Here is an 18159-nt window from a genome sequence, read left to right as displayed (position 1 = left end):
CTTTAGGTAATTTTCTCATAAAGTTGAGAGTACTATTTAAACTGACCATCAGAAGCTGTCATAGTTACAGCGTAAGAAGGAAAAAGAGCCACATTCTCTACTCGTTCACAGAGTGCTGGACATAATTAAAGATGTGAAAGAATGTCTATTAGCAATAAAGTTGAATGGGTGACTCCCTCTAGATGACCAAGGAGAAAGGAGGTGATCGAAAAGGATGGTGAAGTAGCTAGAATGTTAAATAATGGCTTTGCATTAGGCTTTCACTTTGGCAGACAATGAAGAAACTCCTAATCCAAGGGCACTTTTTTATGGGAGCCAAGAAAGTGGCCTTGACAGAGATTGAAGTATCTGAGGAAGGAAGTTATGAAAGAACTTAAGAAATTCAGGAGCTGTAAATCTCCAGGGGTGAAATTTCTAAGAGTTCTGAAGGGAATAAATTGTGAAATAATGGGGATAATAGAAGACATGCTACCTTTTTTTTTTCTCTTTTTTTTTTGCTGAAATGAGATGTGATACATATGAGAACTAGAATGCAAGCTTTTTTATAGAGCAGATATGTAAAACTTGCTATTAGTACTGCTGCATAATCTCTGAATGTAGAGCAGGGTGTCTGGCTTCTTGTCAAGAACAGATAAGTTTTACATATGCTGTATGTTTAAACATTTTCTGAAAGGAAGCATCCTTTGAAAGCATCTGTCCTTTGAAAGATTTGAAGGTTGCTGACTTGGTGCTGTTAAAAAAAAAGGCGCAAAAATTACAGGAGGCAAAGAGTAGGAAACCTTCTCTCTCTTCTGGAAATAAATGGGTTTTCAGGACATGGCCTCTGCATAGGTGCGCACAAGTTAGATGTGTTGTTTTGGCAACCTATGCATGCGCATGATAGGATCTGAGCAAAGTTTACCTGCATGTACCTATCAAGAGTATTTGCATCTTTCCCTTTATTTTTTTAATCATATATGTATAAACCCAATGGATTGAACCTACAAATCTATACACATGCGTAACTATTTCTTATAACTAACCCCTTTGATTTCAGTAGGTTGTGTTGACCCTTCTCACATGATAAATTACTTGTCAGGAAGCTAAGAAGGAGAAAATCTTTGCAAGAGTTCCTTCTATTTTCATGGATTTGGGCATCATATATCCTAGCAGGAGCATACATATGAGTTATTACAAGTAAATCATTTACAGGATTAGACCCATGCATTATTAACATTTTCTATTAAATAGATTTTCTAAAGGATCTAAGCTCACGGTAATTTACCATGTCTCTCTTTAGACAAGCGCCTTGCCTTTTCAGTCTGACTTGGCACTACTGCTGCCTTTCGAGATGACAGCTTGACATACTACGTAGAACCTCAAGGCGTCTGGGGTTCTCTCCTGCCATGTCTTTGCTGGAATAAGTAGTTAAAGGGGAGGAAGATCTTACTCCTGCCTTCCTCAGTGCTTTGATGTCTTCTACAAAGTGTCTCCAGCCCTGGGGCTCTGCCTCCCCCACACCCCGCCTAACACCAGCCGGATGGTATTAAGGTCCAGCTGAATCGGATGTAGCATCTCTGTCTGCAACTGGGCAAAACTACAAATTGTCCCTTCACTTATCCACAGTCTTTACCTTATCTCAAGACTCTGTTGTCCATTCCACTCCCTCCTGGGAATGTTAAGGTAGAGTCGCGCTTTAGATTCAGTGCTTCTGCTCAGGTACTTAGAAATTCACTTTTCTTATTCATTCATAGATTCATAGATTCATAGATGTTAGGGTCAGAAGGGACCTCAATAGATCATCGAGTCCGACCCCCTGCATAAGCAGGAAAGAGTGCTGGGTCTAGATGACCCCAGCTAGATACTCATCTAACCTCCTCTTGAAGACCCCCAGGGTAGGGGAGAGCACCACCTCCCTTGGGAGCCCGTTCCACACCTTGGCCACCCGAACTGGGAAGAAGTTCCTCCTAATGTCCAATCTAAATCTGCTCTCTGCTAGCTTGTGGCCATTGTTTCTTGTAACCCCCGGGGGCAACTTGGTGAATAAATACTCACCAATTCCCTTCTGTGCCCCCGTGATGAACTTATAGGCAGCTACAAGGTCGCCTCTCAACCTTCTCTTGCGGAGGCTGGAAAGGTCCAGTTTCTCTAGTCTCTCCTCTTAGGACTTGGTCTGCAGGCCCTTAACCATACAAGTGCCCCTTCTCTGGACCCTCTCCAGGTTATCCGCATCCCTCTTGAATTGCAGCGCCCAGAATTGCACGCAGTACTCCAACTGCGGTCTGACCAGCGCCCAATAGAGGGAAAGTATCACCTCCTTGGATCTGTTCGTCATGCATCTGCTGATGCACGATAAAGTGCCATTGGCTTTTCTGATGGCTTCGTCACACTGCCGACTCATGTTCATCTTGGAGTCCGCTAGGACTCCAAGATCCCTTTCCACCTCTGTGCCACCCAGCAGGTCATTCCCTAGGCTGTAGGTGTGCTGGACATTTTTCCTCCCTAGGTGCAGCACTTTGCATTTCTCCTTGTTGAACTGCATCCTGTTGTTTTCTGCCCACTTGTGTAACCTGTCCAGGTCTGCCTGCAGCTGTTCCCTGCCCTCCGGCATGTCCACATCTCCCCATAGCTTTGTGTCATCTGCAAACTTGGACAGAGTACATTTGACTCCCTCATCCAAGTCGCTGATGAAGACATTAAAGAGTATCGGTCCAAGGACCGAGCCCTGCGGGACCCCACTGCCCACACCCTTCCAGGTCGAAGCCGACCCATCCACCACAACACTCTGGGTGCGACCCTCTAGCCAATTCGCCACCCTCCGGACTGTGCAGTCATCCAAGTCACAGCCTCTTAACTTCTTTTAATCTTTTTCCCTCTTTTAGGTTCACCATCTCTCCATCTGCAGTCTGCAATATCAGGGATCCATGTCTGCTGCAATGGTGAGTATTCTGGCTCCTCTGAGCCAGTTATGGTGGGAAGCCTCTCAGCACCTGATTTCCATCACTCGCCCATCCTGGGGTCCGCTACGCCCTGCATCTCTCACATTCCCATGGGGAACTTTCTTCTGGTCCCCTTTGGATGCTACTCCTGGGTTGTTTTCAATCCAGCAAACACAGGCTGGGTGCAGAATCGCTGCTGGCATGTGTGCGGGCCGGGCCCTGATCCCGCTGCCAAGCGCAAGTTTTCTCCCAATCCCATCCTTATCGCCATGTGCGGGCTGGGGGCGAGCCGGGCCCATCTTCGTGCACGCGGGCTGTGGCCAGCAGCCCGGGCACGCGGGGCTGGAGAGAACCATGGGGCAGTTTGGTACGCGTGAGCTAGAATTAGTTACGGAGGCGTAATGGTTGATTGAAAAGATTGTTTACTTACACCCAAAGATGGTATTGATGTAGGCTGGACAGGTTTCCAGGCACAGCTCCCGCTTAAATCCTCGCTAGAAGAACACGACAAATTCGATTGCTCCCACGGAGTTGTTTAGGCTCCGCGGGTCCGGTTCGGGGTTCGAAAGGTTCTCCGGAGTTGCTTAGGCTCCGCGGGTCCAAAGTTACAGGAAAGGGATACGTCTGGGATTGCGATCGGCGATGGGGAGAGGCTAGAAGTGAAAGCTCCATAGGTTCGGTTCTATTGCCTCTATTGCCTGCTTAGGGGAGGCGCGTTGGGTCCGCGAGGGTCCGCAGCGCTTGGAGATCTTCACACACAGTCTCTCTCTCTTCCTCCCTCCTCCGACTTGGGCGGAAGCTACCCAAGCCTTTTGTACGGCTAGCAAGCCAATAGCTAGCTGCCATGTGTGCCTACATTTGGAATTGGCCAATAATATGGCGCGAATCTGAATACAAATGGCGGGAACTCCTTTGCACCGTACATCTCTAAGATGCAAAAGAAATGCACCCTGCAAAGAAGCTGTAATTTGGCGGGAAATCCCCCGTTGCACCAGAGTTCTCTCTCGCAGCAGAGAACTCTACCGTGCAAAGAAAGCGACAATTGGCAGGAAAATAATTTAGCGGTGCTGAAGCACACACGCAAACAAAAACCACAACTTTGGGTTGTGACAGCATGCATTTACAAAGTATGCCCAGGTAGGCACCAGAAGTCCACTCCATTCTGCTGCCATACTTAGCTCTGGCTGTTCCGCTCATTGGTCCTGCACTGCAGGTAAGTTACCTCTCATGGCAGTGTCCCTGTCACACTCACAAATGGAGACTAAGAGGTTGCTTCATTGATGACTTGGCCATGAAGTTTTAGTTACAGAAATAATAGTACAGTCCTTGCTTTTGAGGATCTATAGCAATAGTATCTATATGTTTCGAAAGATGATGATTTATGTAGCTAAGCCCTTGTGACCTGAAGCCTCACAAATTACTATTAAGGTGAATTCTGGAATGAAGACCTTTACTACTTGCAGTTCAGATATAAGACAGAGGGCTAGAAGCGTAAGCTGAAACATGAACAGGCTGTAAGGCTGATTGAGATTTCTTCTTTGTGCTTTTCACTTCTTTATCTCTCAGCTGTCTCTCTTCAGTCTTCCTGGGTCCTCAGTGAGACTTGGTGAGCTGCTGCTAGCAGCGCCTTCCTGGCTTGTGATGCCCATTCTGGAAACCTTCTCATCCTACAATGGTCTGATCTCCCTAGTAATCTTGGATGCAATTCGAGGTGGGGACAGCTTGTGGACACTCCAGTGAAAATACCAGACTATAGATGCACCCCTGTGAATTATCACACTGAACAGCTTCAGTGGCAAGTACTTTCATCCCGCACTAACTTACCCTTATACAGATGAGACAGTGAGAGTATGAAAGATGTTTGGCCTCCTCTCATGCCTGCTTTAGATTGTCCAGAGCCTATAGCTTCATAGTAGTTTCCTTAGACTGCACAGCTGATAGAAATATAGCTTGCTTTTCTATTTTAGTTGCCTATTTTCCCACCCATGCCTAGTCAAACCTGGTAGCTGCATTTCCAAAGAAGGATTTAATTGGGATATTTAGAAATATGTCATCCAATGCACCTGTTTTGAGATAACAGAATCTGTGTACAACTTTCTAGCATGGCATTTGTTGAAACTCCCCTAGGAACCAATGTATCTTGAAGTATTATCATTGTCGTCTTCAGTTCGATGGTTAGTAGAAATGCACAACTACTGCAAATTTTTCTGGAGCTCACTTCCACTGTGTCTAATGAGGCACATCTACATTAGACGTTTACTGCAGAGCTGCCTAATTAGCTCTGCAGTAAAGTCTCCACATCTATACATGTGTCCCTATTAGGCCACGGTAAACTAATAAACTCCATTGTAGATTAGTACTTCTAAATACAAGTATTATCCTGCAGTGGTATTATTTACTGCATAGCAATGCACATGTAGAACCTGAAAGGGCTGGCTGTGGCCTGAGGGTGCTTCAGTGAAGGGGCTGCCTGTTGACTATCTCCACACTACAGCACACTTGTGCCCCACCCAGCTCCTTCACAGCACACTGAGAGAGGTCAAAGGAGCCCCAGGATGGCCCCTGGGCCCCTTGCCAAATGAGGCTGCTCCAACCCAGCTCAACAGGCTGTGGTCTGAGATGCACATGTAAACACAGCACCTGAGAGCAATAAACTCCAGCATGATATGTGCTGGAGTTTGTTGCTTTGCATTAATTGCATGAGTAGATGCATCCATGAATACTGTGTCCTTCCTATAAAGAAGCCCCCATTAGCTAGTGTTTGATTTTGGCCTTTCCGCTTATATCTATTTCATTGCAGTTTTTTCTATCCAATCTTGTATGGTGATACAATTTTAATGAAAGATAAGGAAGCATGATGAAGAAACAGAGAAAAAAAATATCTTGGAGAACATTTGTACCTGTTGATTGTTTATGTTTAACATCTCTGAATTTCATCCTAAAATTGATCACCATCCAATTCAACTGTAGCTTGCAAGCCATCAGAAAAAGAGGGAATCAGACGAAGAAGGATTGGGATTAAGAAGGCTATCCTTCTTAATGAATGGAAAAGGTCATTCTTACTGACCAAACACAAAGCCTTTGGGGTCTTGAAAGCAATAGAGTGGGGTTTTTTTTCTTTTTTAGCCATGACTTGCAGTTGCCTTAGAACAGTGGTTCCCAAACTTTTTTTTCATGACCCACTGCTGGGAGCAGAGTGCGGTGGTGGCAGTAGCCCGGGGACGGAGGAGCGCCTGGCATACAGCGTGGCTCAACCTTTGTGTGCAGCACTACCAGCATTGCCCCTGCAACCCTCATTTGGGTTGCAGCCCGAGGCTGGGAACCGCTGCCTTAGAACAAAGATCATGTCAAGTGTTGCTTTATCAGCAAAGAAGCCACACTGACAGAGCAAGGCAGCACCAGAGAGATCTCGTCGGTGGACATAGTTCTTCATTCCAAGGGGTATTTGGCATACACCCAAAAGCCTGAAAACTGGGTTTTCAGGTTTAGTCACCAAGCCTTTAACCTGCTGGTAATTATACCTGTTTGCACTGTTCAAGCACTTGACACCTTTAGTTGTAGCGTTGACATGTTGGCATAGCTGTGATGGTACATGGACTATGTAAGAAGCAAGGTTTGTTTCATAATCCCTTTAAGTGGACCAACTATATAGTTGTGAGAATGGTGCAATTGGTGGAGAATATAAGACCTTGTGCATGATAGCTACATGGTACATAGTTGATAAATGTTGATGCAACTGGAGACATGCATTTGGTCAAGCAGCCTATGTTAGTGTAGGGGGTTATAAAGTTCTAATATCATGTTGTAACAGGAAGAGAGGGGAGATCCTGCACGTGGTAATCCCATCAGAAAAAAGTTGAAAGGTGGTAAGGCATTCTTATACAACGGTTTTAGCACGTGTTTTACAATTACTGGTGTGGGGAATAGACAAGCTTTTGCAACAAAATGCCCTTTCTCAGGTGTGGGAAAGAAGTGGCCTATGGTAAATACAGGTAGAACAATGGCTTTTATTTAACTCTGTTATGCAAGTGAAAGTAGTCACCTGAAGAAGGGGAAAGAGGCAGTAAATCTATGGAGCAAAGGTGAGTTATTAGAAGGAGCTACAGACCAAGTAAAAACCAGTTGAAATAGATAAGCTGAATCATGTTGGGAAAGGACAGAAATTCCCAGTCACGAGCAGGAGAATACTTTTCACAGAACCAGCCACCCCATCTCTGACCTCATAATCCTCATTCTCAAGGGAAATCTCCAAAACGCCGTGAGGAGGTGGGCTGCAGAACAAAAATTCCTGACTTTATGGGAAACTAAAAACCACAGACTAAACACGGATAATGGCTTGTAACAGTACCTGCACCCCCTGCTACCCTCTCTGTATTCCACCAGAAATAATGACCCTTTCTCCTTTTAAATGGTCTCATTCTTTGACATAATTAGGTCTCTATATTTCAACTGCCATTTTCTTGGGGTTTTGCTCCTTCTCTTAGCTCCACAGAATTACTGCCCTCTTCCCCTTCTTTAAGTGACTATTTTCACGTACATAATGGAGTTAAACAAAAGTCATTGTTCCACTTGGTAATTAGCTTACGCTCTATTTAGTTCTTTTCTCAGACCAAAGGAAGAGCAGAGCATTTTGTACCTGAAAGCTTGTCTACAATCTCGCCAAATTAGGTAGTTAGTCCACTAAAAGATATCACCAACGAAGCCTTGTCAAGAGACTTTCTCTGTAATCAGCCCACTTTCTACATCCATTTTTACTCAGTCTGGAGCATTAGATATCTAACCTTGAGATGAGGTAACACATACTAAGCAAGGAAAAGGCTGTATCTTGTGCTTCACCCTGTGAAAGGTGCCAGGCCTTTAGTCTGAATATCTATAGTAATATAAGCATAACATGTGTGGAGAATATTGTACTCCCCGAACTTATTAAAGAAACCTCTGAAAAATTAATGTAATGTCAGTAATTGTGATAGCAGTAAAGGTGACCCAATGAACATAATACACTTAAACTTACAGGAAAAAAAAAGCTTTTGATGAGCTCCTGTGTAAAAGAATATTAAGGGAATGAAAGAAATATAGGGGAAAAGGGAAGAAATTGTCATGGATTAACATTTGGTAAGTGATAAGAGAAGATAAAAGTGTCATAATGAATAACTGTTTCTCATTGGCATGAGAGGTTAACACTGTGTGTCCCAGAGATTAGCAAGAGGCCTTGCAATTACTTCTATCGTGCTTAGTAATTCAGGACAGGCACAGTGCAGTGAGCAAGTGAAATTTGCTGAGGACATTATGCTGTTCCAGTTAATGATTACAGTCACAAGTTATATTAAAGTTACATTTATAAATGGTTCATAAAGTTAATAAATGAATGAGACACCTCATAAGCATATGACACACATGAGGAGTATGTGTTGCAGTTTTATAACAATTGATTAACGGGTGATTAAATCACCCATTAATCACTTGCTAAACCTTTGTAAGCAATATATATATATATTATGTATACAACCCCCTAAATATAAGAATGAGTGCAAGTTTAGTAAACAGTCTGAAAAAGAAATATAGCCCCATGCAAGGCTCCACTTGGATATGAATGAGCTCACATTAGTGAGACCAAACGGACCCTGGAAAACCCAACCACACATTTCAGATAATTGCCTTGGGCTTTAAATGTGGTATTCTGAGGATAAGATGGCAGCTACCATGATTACACAATGAGGATGTTTGCCCAATGGTATCTGCCTTTACTCCTTACAGACAATGCCTGGATGCTAAAAAAGGAGAGGGAAAAATATTGGTAAATTTGTGCCAGAAAAGGTATATCCTGTGTAGGCAATTGTGGGTACATCTACATGTGCACCTTAATGCACATAGTCTATTTTAATGTGCATTAAAGCATTACAAAAAAAAACTGTGGGCATTTATAGACATGCTCCTGGAGGTGCAGGGAGGGGCGCTTTAATTAGCGTGGCTCCAAGAGCCACGCTAATTAAAGCTCCTGTAGCATCACATGTATCAGCGTCCCCACCCTGAAAAATGGTGGCAGGGTGCTTTAAACTAAAGCTTGTTGAATGATTTTGTTTAAAGTGCCCTGCCATCCTTTTTCAACATGGGGACACTGATACACATGATGCTGGAGTCTGCTGGAGCGCAGTAATTACCACACTCCAGCAGACCAATTAACTGAGGCTGCTCTTACACTAATTACACCACATTGGAGCAGCCTCCCTGTACGTGTATAGGAGCCCTGAGTGCTTTTGCTAATGTACATTAAAATAGGCAAATGCACCTTTTCCTAGCACTTCACAATGGAGGTAATAAATTTAATACGCATTAGCAAAAGCACATGACTGCATGTGTAGACACACCCTGTGAGATAGACTGAAGTCAAAATGTTCAAATCATCCCCTACATTTGGCTCTTTAGAGGTGAAAGGCCTTTGGGTTTTGTCATGGCTGTAAGGAATATCGTAGGGTTGGGTTGGCCAAGTTGCAACATGGGCCTCTGTGCAGCTTGTGGGAGACTAGGGAGGGAGCAGGGAGCACAGCACCAGATAGGGCAGGGAGAAAGCAAAGTAGCAATGTGAGCAGGGTGCGCAGGATTGGGAGCAGAAATCAGTGTATCTGGTTGAGCAGGGAAGGGGATCTCAGCGGCACTCGAGGAGGGTGTGGGACTAATTTGCTTGCTAAATAGCTAGGCCCCCACTTTCATGAGAATATCAAATATTTACTTGCCTGCTTCTTTCCACAAAAAAAAAAAAAAAATCGAAGTTCCAAGGACATTAAAATATAAATATGCAGAAAATTAGAATTATGCTCACCCATAGAAAAGCACCTACCCCCTTTAAAGAAATACACATTCTTAGCATCTAATGAATACAGAGAAGACAGTTCCATTATAGTGCAAGTTGTTATGACCTAAAATAAGTCTGAGTATTTGCCTTTTCACCATTGTTTTTCTGTGTTTTAGAATAATTGAGTTTTATGATTGTCAATACTAATGTTTTCCTGTCCCCCAATTTAGTTGTTATCTAGGACTTGATATGACAGCCTAATATATTAGTTACATGACTTATCCTACCGAGCATCTTGATTAAAATCTCTTGATTAAAAGTCTCTTTGCTAATGGCGATATAAAATGTGATTTTTTTTCCCCTCTCTTTTCTGTGGTAGCAATCAAGTATACTAAATGCACTGTCAGAAGCAGCCTTTTTTTCCATACGATATATGACAGCTGAAAGCCGTGGTCCTTTAATAATTTTTTCCCCATTATCCTCAGCTTACAAAACCCAGGGCACAAGCTGTTCACATTATGTTGCATCCAGGGGGAAAACCTACTGAGGTCATTCTGGTACAGAGCCTTTAAAAATCATACAGGCCATATGCCCAGTGCATATGGAACTAAAGGTCACAGACCAGGCTGCGGTGCTCAGGGAAACAAATGAGGAGCAGAGCAAATGGCTACTTAAAGCACCAGACTCTGTGGTATTTGGATCTGCCAACCCGCGGCTGTACACCCCACACCACTGTGGTGGGTGCAAGGAGGAACTGATGTGTATAGGACAGGGCAGTGGGTATATGGGCAGAGACCAAGGGCAGCAGGCATTGAGGGAAAGAAGGAATTCTGCTTCCCCCAAACTACCCCCCTCCCCCCAATAATTATTAGTAGTAGTATTAAAGAATATAACAAGTACCGATTACAAGGTCAGACCATAAGTCCTTCTTGCCCAGCATCCTGTCACATCGTGGCAGAGGGTGGATGCTGAAAGGGAGAGTGAACTGGGGTTGACCAGGGTTTTTTCCACTGTTGCTCTCCCGCTTGCAGGCTCCAGCATCTAAGGTCTAGTGAGTTCTGATTCAGAGGCCAGACCCATCACTGCCACACTCAATAGCTGCTGATGCCCCTTTCCTCCAAGAACATTTCCAATCCCTTTTTGAATCTGGTTATATTGTCAGCTTGCACCATGTCTGGTGACCATGAGTTCCACACTTGAATGCCACACTGGGTGAAAAAAAAACACACTGCCTTTTGTCAGTTTTAAACTTACTACCTATTAGTTTCATTCTGTGACCGTGGGCCCTGTGGGAGGAGTCATGGCCTCTCCACCTGGCTCTGTGGGGCCGCAGTTTGCCAGTCCGTGGTCACTTCTGGTCCGGCAGCTGACCCTTTGTGGCCCAGGGGTAGGGACTTCTTAATGTGAGGCCCTAAGCTGAAGTTTACATAGTTCTGCCTAAATCCGGCACTGGCTCTAAACCAACTAAGGTCAGTGGAAAGACTCCTACGGCACATCCAAATAAGCGTGCACATGCCTCTTGCACCATCCCAAGCCAGTTTGAGATTCTGCTAGGAACAAAAAACTGTTCTTCATGCTGCATATTTGAAGTGCAGGGTCAAAATTTGAGACCTGGAGATCCAGATATCAAAAAATACCCTGAGGGGAAACCAGTGGGGCCATGCCCTGAGGCAACCAGACGCTTGGGTCCTCCACAGAGATGGTCTGGTATGGCTGGCCCTTGCATGCTGACTGCCCATGCAGGGCAAGCAACAGTGCAAGCTTCAGGGACCTGGACCTGGGCTCGATGCCAGATGAGTAGAAGGTGAGGGGGGCTGGAGGAGGGGGGAACCATGGGGGGGGCAACTCAGGGGGTCCCCCCTCTGCCCACTCCCCCATCCACCCCCCTACTTCACCCTCCCCCACCCGGCCCCCACCTGGCCCCAGGAAGTTTTGGATTGGGCCCATAATCCAATCCATGTAAGAAGAATATCAGTGTACCATTAAACACTCTCTCATTTTAGGGCCAGATTTACCTCTCCTCCCTGGGGCATCTGGCTTACAATACCAGGGACAGCTGGCATCAGAATAACTGAGGGTGTGTGGCATCGATTGTGCTAAAGTATCTTCCAGCCTAGTATTAATAGCAAGGTTGGTCTTTCAGCTCATTCCTCCACTCACACTAGGTAGGTCTGGTTCACTGGGTTGTTCCCTCTGCAGCATTGCTGTAAATCAGCACAGGGACTCCTGCCAGCAGGAACCTCCCCCTTCCAAACCCAGCTGTTTACAGCTTTCCCAGTCCATTTTGACTAACTGTCCTTCCAGCTGCCAGCGAACTGGACACCCATAATCTACCAACTCATGACTGCACCATGCATTCAGCCCAGGATTTTGCAGTGGCTGTTTTTTTTAAAGACCTGGTCCCATGAAAAAGCAAATTCCCCAAGTGACAGCCTGAAACATCTATGCTTCTTCAGTATCCCTAAAATGGCTCTCGTGCTTCATCTGGGACATTGCCATCCACTAGGATAAGAACCATACAAATCAGAATCACTTACCAGTAGAAGCACAGTCACAGCTTTCCTTAATGACTGGTGCAGTCAGTGTCATTTGGGAGTATGTGACGTGCTCTTTATTCATCTGTGTGCTTCTGAAAATTCCCCTTTGTATCAAGCCTGAAAGTAGGCAGCTGACAGTGGAGGAATCGTCCAAGTACCTAGTGAATCAGGGGTTAAAGTCCAGTTGAGTTTCAATGGGCTCATCTACACATGCATTCCATGTGGTACCAGTTTACTTGCAAGTAAATTACATTCACCAGTAGCAAATTTACTCAAGATTAAGTTTTTTTACTGTGCAGTCAGGATGTGCACATGTAAACACACGCTTACTGTTCAGTAAACTGTGCTACTGTGCAGTTAAGCTTCTCGTGTAGATGCACGCAGTGAGACTTGTAGTTCTCATTGCAGTCAGGTTCATCTCTCCTCCATGGGGCATCTTGCTTACCATAGTAGAAAGGCCTGATTCTCAAGGTATTTAGGGGCTAAATGGACAAAAAGGCTTGAGATGCAGGGTTGGGCTACACTGAGCATTCCCACCCCTGAAAAATAGGCACTGAACCCCAGACACAGAGTTCACTAAATGCTTGGATCCAGGTCCAAATATATGTCTCATGTCCCTACACAACGATGGCCACGCTTTGTGGGAGGGAAGAAGAGCACAGGGGTTCTGCGCTTTGTGGAGCGCTGACCACAGGAAAGAATTGATGTGATTCAGTTTAGAGCAATGCTCAGACCTGCTGTGCTTTCTGGAAGGGCCTCAAAACATTGACCTTGAAGGGAAACAGTGACTTCAGGTTTTCTTTTACAACCTCAGTGACATCAACAGTGCACTGCAAGCTAGGAGTATTGGTGAGATGGGAGTCCAGGAAGGGTGGTCATTCCCAAAGGAAGTGACCCTTCGGGCACAGAGGTAAATGATCCAAGTACAAGGGGGAAAGGAGCCAAAAAACTTCCTTGGCTAAACAGGGAAATCCAGGGGAGCCTAAGGGCAAAAAAGAAGGTATATAGGCAGTGGAAGCAGGGAGAAGCTACCAAGGAGGAGTATACCTACTTGGCCTGCACTTGCAGGGAGGAAGTTCAAAAGGCCAAAGCAACTACAGAGCTGAGGCTGGCAACAAAAATGAAAGACAAAACAAAGTATTTTTTTTAGGTATGTAGGAAGTAAAAGGAAGGTATAGGGCAGCATAGGACCCCTACTGAACAAGAAGAAGGAATTAGTGACAGACAGGTGGATAAAGCTGAGCTATTCAATGAGTTTTTTGCCTCAGTGTTCTTGCACAAAGATCAAGGTAAGTCTCCTAATGGGTTCTTAGATGGCTTTCAGAGGGACACCAGCCTACCAACTGTCGACACTGACTTGGTGCAGAGTCACTTGGATGGACTGGAGGTGTTCAAGTCAGCAGGCCCAGACGAGCTGCATCTGAGAGTATTGAAGATATTGGCCGGTGTCATAGCAGAACCATTGGCATGGCTATTTGAGTGTTCATGGCGCTTCAGTCAGGTCCCGGAGGACTGGTAATGGCCCAATGTGGTCCCTATTTTCAAGAAGTGGAGGAAGGAGGATCCGAGTAATTATAGGCCAGTTAGTCTCACATCCATCCTTGGAAAGGTCTTTGAAAAGATTATGAAGGACCATATCTGTGGGAGTCCAGTGGGAAAAATAATGCAGCAGGGCAGCCAGCATGGATTCATAGTAGGCAGATCATGCCTGACCAACCTGGGATTTTTATTTTTTTTTTATGACAGGGTCACAAAATGCTTAGATGCAGGAGTAGAGTTGGATGTCATTTTCTTGGATTTTAGCAAGGCTTTTGATACGGTATCTCATCCCATTCTCATAAAAAAAATTAAGAGGCTGTGACATAGATGTTTACATGGTCCAGTGGGTGGCAAAGTGGCTTAACAGTTGCACCCAGAGAATGGTAGTAGACAGGGCGGTATTGACCTGGAAGGATGTGGGTAGTGGGGTTCTGCAAGATTTGGTCCTTGGACCTGTATTCTTCAATATCTTCATCAGTGACTTGGATGTGGGTGTGAAGTGTACTCTGTCCAAGCTTGCAAATTATACTAAATTGTGGGGTGAAGTGCACACTCTGGAGGGTAGGGAATGATTGCAAAATATCCAGCACACCTACTGTCTGGGAAGTGACCCTCTCAGCAACACAGAAGCGGAAAGGGATCTCAGAGTCATACTGGACTCCAAGATGAACATGAGTCGTCAGTGTGATGAAAATATCAGCAAAGCTAACCGCATATTATCATGCATCAGCAGATGCATGACAAATAGAACCAAACAGACCACTATCCCATGCTCCTTATTCATGTGGGCACCAATGACACAGCTCGGAGCACTCCCAGCCAGGTCATGAGGCGCTACAGGGATTTGGGAGCGGGGCTTAAGGGTCTGGGGGCACAGGTGGTGTTCTCGTTGATCCTCCCAGTCTCAGGCTATGGGCTGAGAAGGGACAGGAGGATCTATGTGGTCAACCAAAGACTGCGGCGCTGGTGTCGTCAGGAAGGCTTTGGCTTTCATGACCACAGCCCGCTCTTTGGCGAGAGAGGCAGCGAGCTGCTGGGAAGAGATGGTCTCCACCTCTCTCCCCTAGGAAGGAGGCTCTTCTCAGCCAGACTGGCTGACCTGCTCCACCGGGCTTTAAACTAAGCCCGCTGGGGGACGGGGGGACTACCGCCACTGCTGGCCCGCTGAACAATCCTTGCAAAGCCAGCGGATCATGGCACTCAAGGGAGCCCACCCCAGCCCCAGCCCTGGTAAAATCTGTGGGCAAGGAAGGAGCCCCCCAGGGGGCGCTTGCCTGCCTGTACACAAATGCCAGGAGCTTGGGGAATAAGCAGGAGGAGCTCATCCTCCTGCTCAGTGCAAACAATTACGATGTCATAGGGATCACGGAGACCTGGTGGGACTCCACGCATGACTGGACCACGGGTATAGATGGCTATACCCTGTACAGGAGGGATCATGTAGAGAAAAGGGGCGGGGGCGTAGCTCTCTATGTTAAGGAAAGCTACACGTCCCTGCAAGCCGATATTGGCGACCAGGGTGGACGGCTGGAGACCCTCTGGGTTAAAATCCGTGGGGAACACGGCACAGGGGACACAATGGTGGGAGTCTACTACAGACCTCCCACCCAAAGTCCTGAGCTAAATCAGGAGTTTGCCCAGGAACTGGCTGAGGCAGCTTGCTCCAGGACCATGGTTGTCATGGGTGACTTCAATTACCCAGACATCTCGTGGGAGGATCGCTCAGCAAAATCTGAGTGGTCGCAGAGCTTCCTCTCATGCGTGGATGACCTCTACCTGACTCAAGAAGTCTATGGGCCAATGAGAGGCAAAGCACTGCTCGACCTGGTGCTGGCTACTGGGGAGGACCTAGTCGGCGACCTAGTGATCGATGGGAAGCTGGGTGACAGCAACCACGACCTGATCACCTTCACCATCCACCGAAAAGCTGGCAAGTCGGTCAGCAACACGCAAGTCCTTGACTTCAGGAAAGCTGACTTTGACAAGCTCAAGAGGCTTGTCAGTGAGGCCCTAAGGGACTGTGACCACAGGGTGAGGGGAGTTCAAGAAGAGTGGTTGCTCCTCAAGGGAGCGATCCTCAATGCACAAACTAAGTCTATTCCATCTCAGAGGAAAGGCAGCAAGAGGGCACAGCAGCCCCCCTGGCTCTCCAGGGACCTAGCAGACCTCCTGAGGCTAAAAAGAAAGGCCTACAAAGGATGGAGGATGGGAGTCACCTCCAAGGAGGATTATTCTGCACTGGTCTGGTCCTGCAGGGAGCAGACCAGGAAAGACAAGGCTGCAACTGAACTCCAGCTAGCTTTGAGCATCAAGGACAATAAAAAGTCCTTTTTCAGATATGTGGGGAGCCGGAGGAAAAGCAGGGGCAACGTTGGACCCCTGCTGAACCAGATGGGGCAACTGACAACTGACACCCAGGAAAAAGCCAACCTATTAAATAGGTACTTTGCGTCGGTCTTTCATCAGCCCCATGGGATGCCCATGCCCGCTACAGGGCCAGGAAGTCCGGGTGAGGGTGATCTCCTGCCCTCCATTAATGCTGACTTTGTGAAGGAACATCTTGAGAAGCTGGATACCTTCAAGTCAGCCGGCCCTGACAACCTTCACCCCAGGGTACTCAAGGAGCTGGCGAGCATCATAGCCCAGCCTCTAGCGCGGATCTTTGAAAACTCTTGGCGCTCTGGTGTGGTGCCCGAAGACTGGAAGAAGGCCAACGTGGTGCCTATCTTCAAGAAAGGGAGGAAAGTGGATCCAGCTAACTATAGGCCCATCAGCTTGACTTCTATCCCGGGGAAGATCTTAGAAAAGTTTATTAAGGGGGCCATCCTTAATGGACTGGCCGACGCCAACATCTTAAGGGATAGCCAGCACGGGTTTGTTGCGGGTAGGTCTTGCTTGACCAATCTCATTTCCTTCTATGACCAGGTGACCTATCACCTGGACAAGGGAGATGAGATTGATGTCATATATCTTGACTTCAAAAAAGCCTTCGATCTGGTTTCCCATGATCGCCTCTTGGAGAAACTGGCCAATTGTCGCCTTGGGTCCCCCACGATGCACTGGCTGGAAAATTGGCTCCGGGGTCGGACCCAGAGGGTAGTAATTGATGGAAGTCACTCATCGTGGTGTCCTGTGACCAGTGGGGTCCCCCAGGGCTCTGTCCTTGGACCCATACTGTTCAACATCTTCATTAATGATGTGGACACTGGAGTCAGAAGCGGACTGGCCAAGTTCGCTGATGACACCAAACTTTGGGGCAAAGCATCCACACCAGAAGACAGGCGGATGATCCAGGCTGACCTGGACAGGCTCAGCAAGTGGGCGGATGAGAATCTGATGGTGTTCAACACCGATAAATGCAAGGTTCTCCACCTTGGGAAAAAAAACCCGCAGCATCCTTATAGGCTCGGCAGTGCTATGTTGGTTAGCACTATGCAAGAAAGAGACTTGGGGGTCATCATTGACCACAAGATGAACATGAGCCTGCAGTGCGATGCTGCGGCTAGTAAAGCGACCAAAACGCTGGCTTGCATCCATAGATGCTTCTCAAGCAAATCCTGGGACGTCATTCTCCCCCTGTACTCGGCCTTAGTGAAGCTGCAGCTGGAGTACTGCATCCAGTTTTGGGCTCCACAATTCAAAAAGGATGTGGAGAAGCTTGAGAGAGTCCAGAGAAGAGCCACGCGCATGATCAGAGGTCTGGGAAGCAGACCCTACGATGACAGGCTGAGAGCCCTGGGGCTCTTTAGCCTGGAAAAGCGCAGGCTCAGGGGTGATCTGATGGCCACCTACAAGTTTATCAGGGGTGACCATCAGTATCTAGGGGAACGTTTGTTCACCAGAGCGCCCCAAGGGATGACGAGGACGAATGGTCACAAACTGCTACAAGATCGTTTCAGGCTGGACATAAGGAAGAATTTCTTTACTGTCCGAGCCCCCAAGGTCTGGAACAGCCTGCCACCGGAGGTGGTTCAAGCGCCTTCATTGAACACCTTCAAGATGAAACTGGATGCTTATCTTGCTGGGATCCTATGACCCCAGCTGACGTCCTGCCCTTTGGGCGGGGGGCTGGACTCGATGATCTTCTGAGGTCCCTTCCAGCCCTAATGTCTATGAAATCTATGAAACAGGTGATACTTCCCCTCTATGCAACGTTGGTCAGACCACAGTTGGAGTACTGCGTGCAGTTTTGGGTGCCACACTTCAAGAAGGATGTTGATAGACTCGAGAGGGTCTGGAGGAGGACCACTTGTATGGTTAAGGGCTTAGAAGACAAGCGCTATGAGGAGAGACTGAGGGACTTGGACCTCTTCAGCCTCCACAAAAGAAGGCTGAGAGGTGATCTTGTGGCTGCCTACAAATTCATTAGGGGGCA

General features: G+C 46.7%; 1 long non-coding RNA gene across 8 annotated transcripts in view; it reads left to right on the top strand.

The window, feature by feature from the left end:
• Window positions 1-18159, top strand: part of LOC109285299 (uncharacterized) — an 80788-nt gene that overhangs the window by 25173 nt on the left and 37456 nt on the right. For 5 of the 8 annotated variants that reach the window (XR_002093018.2, XR_002093029.2, XR_002093032.2 and 2 more), the window contains 2 exons: window positions 2862-2918; window positions 4485-10040. This is a non-coding gene — a long non-coding RNA (uncharacterized LOC109285299). Of the gene's footprint in view, window positions 1-2861; window positions 2919-4484; window positions 10041-18159 lie in introns of those variants that run through there. The other 3 variants (XR_002093025.2, XR_002093030.2, XR_002093014.2) reach the window with 2 other exon arrangements.

Source organism: Alligator mississippiensis, chromosome 2 (assembly GCF_030867095.1).
Source record: "Alligator mississippiensis isolate rAllMis1 chromosome 2, rAllMis1, whole genome shotgun sequence".
In the NCBI taxonomy this organism is placed as follows: Eukaryota; Metazoa; Chordata; order Crocodylia; family Alligatoridae; genus Alligator; species Alligator mississippiensis.
The sequence above is the reverse complement of the archived record's forward strand: the minus strand, read 5'-3'. Positions and strand labels throughout refer to the sequence as shown.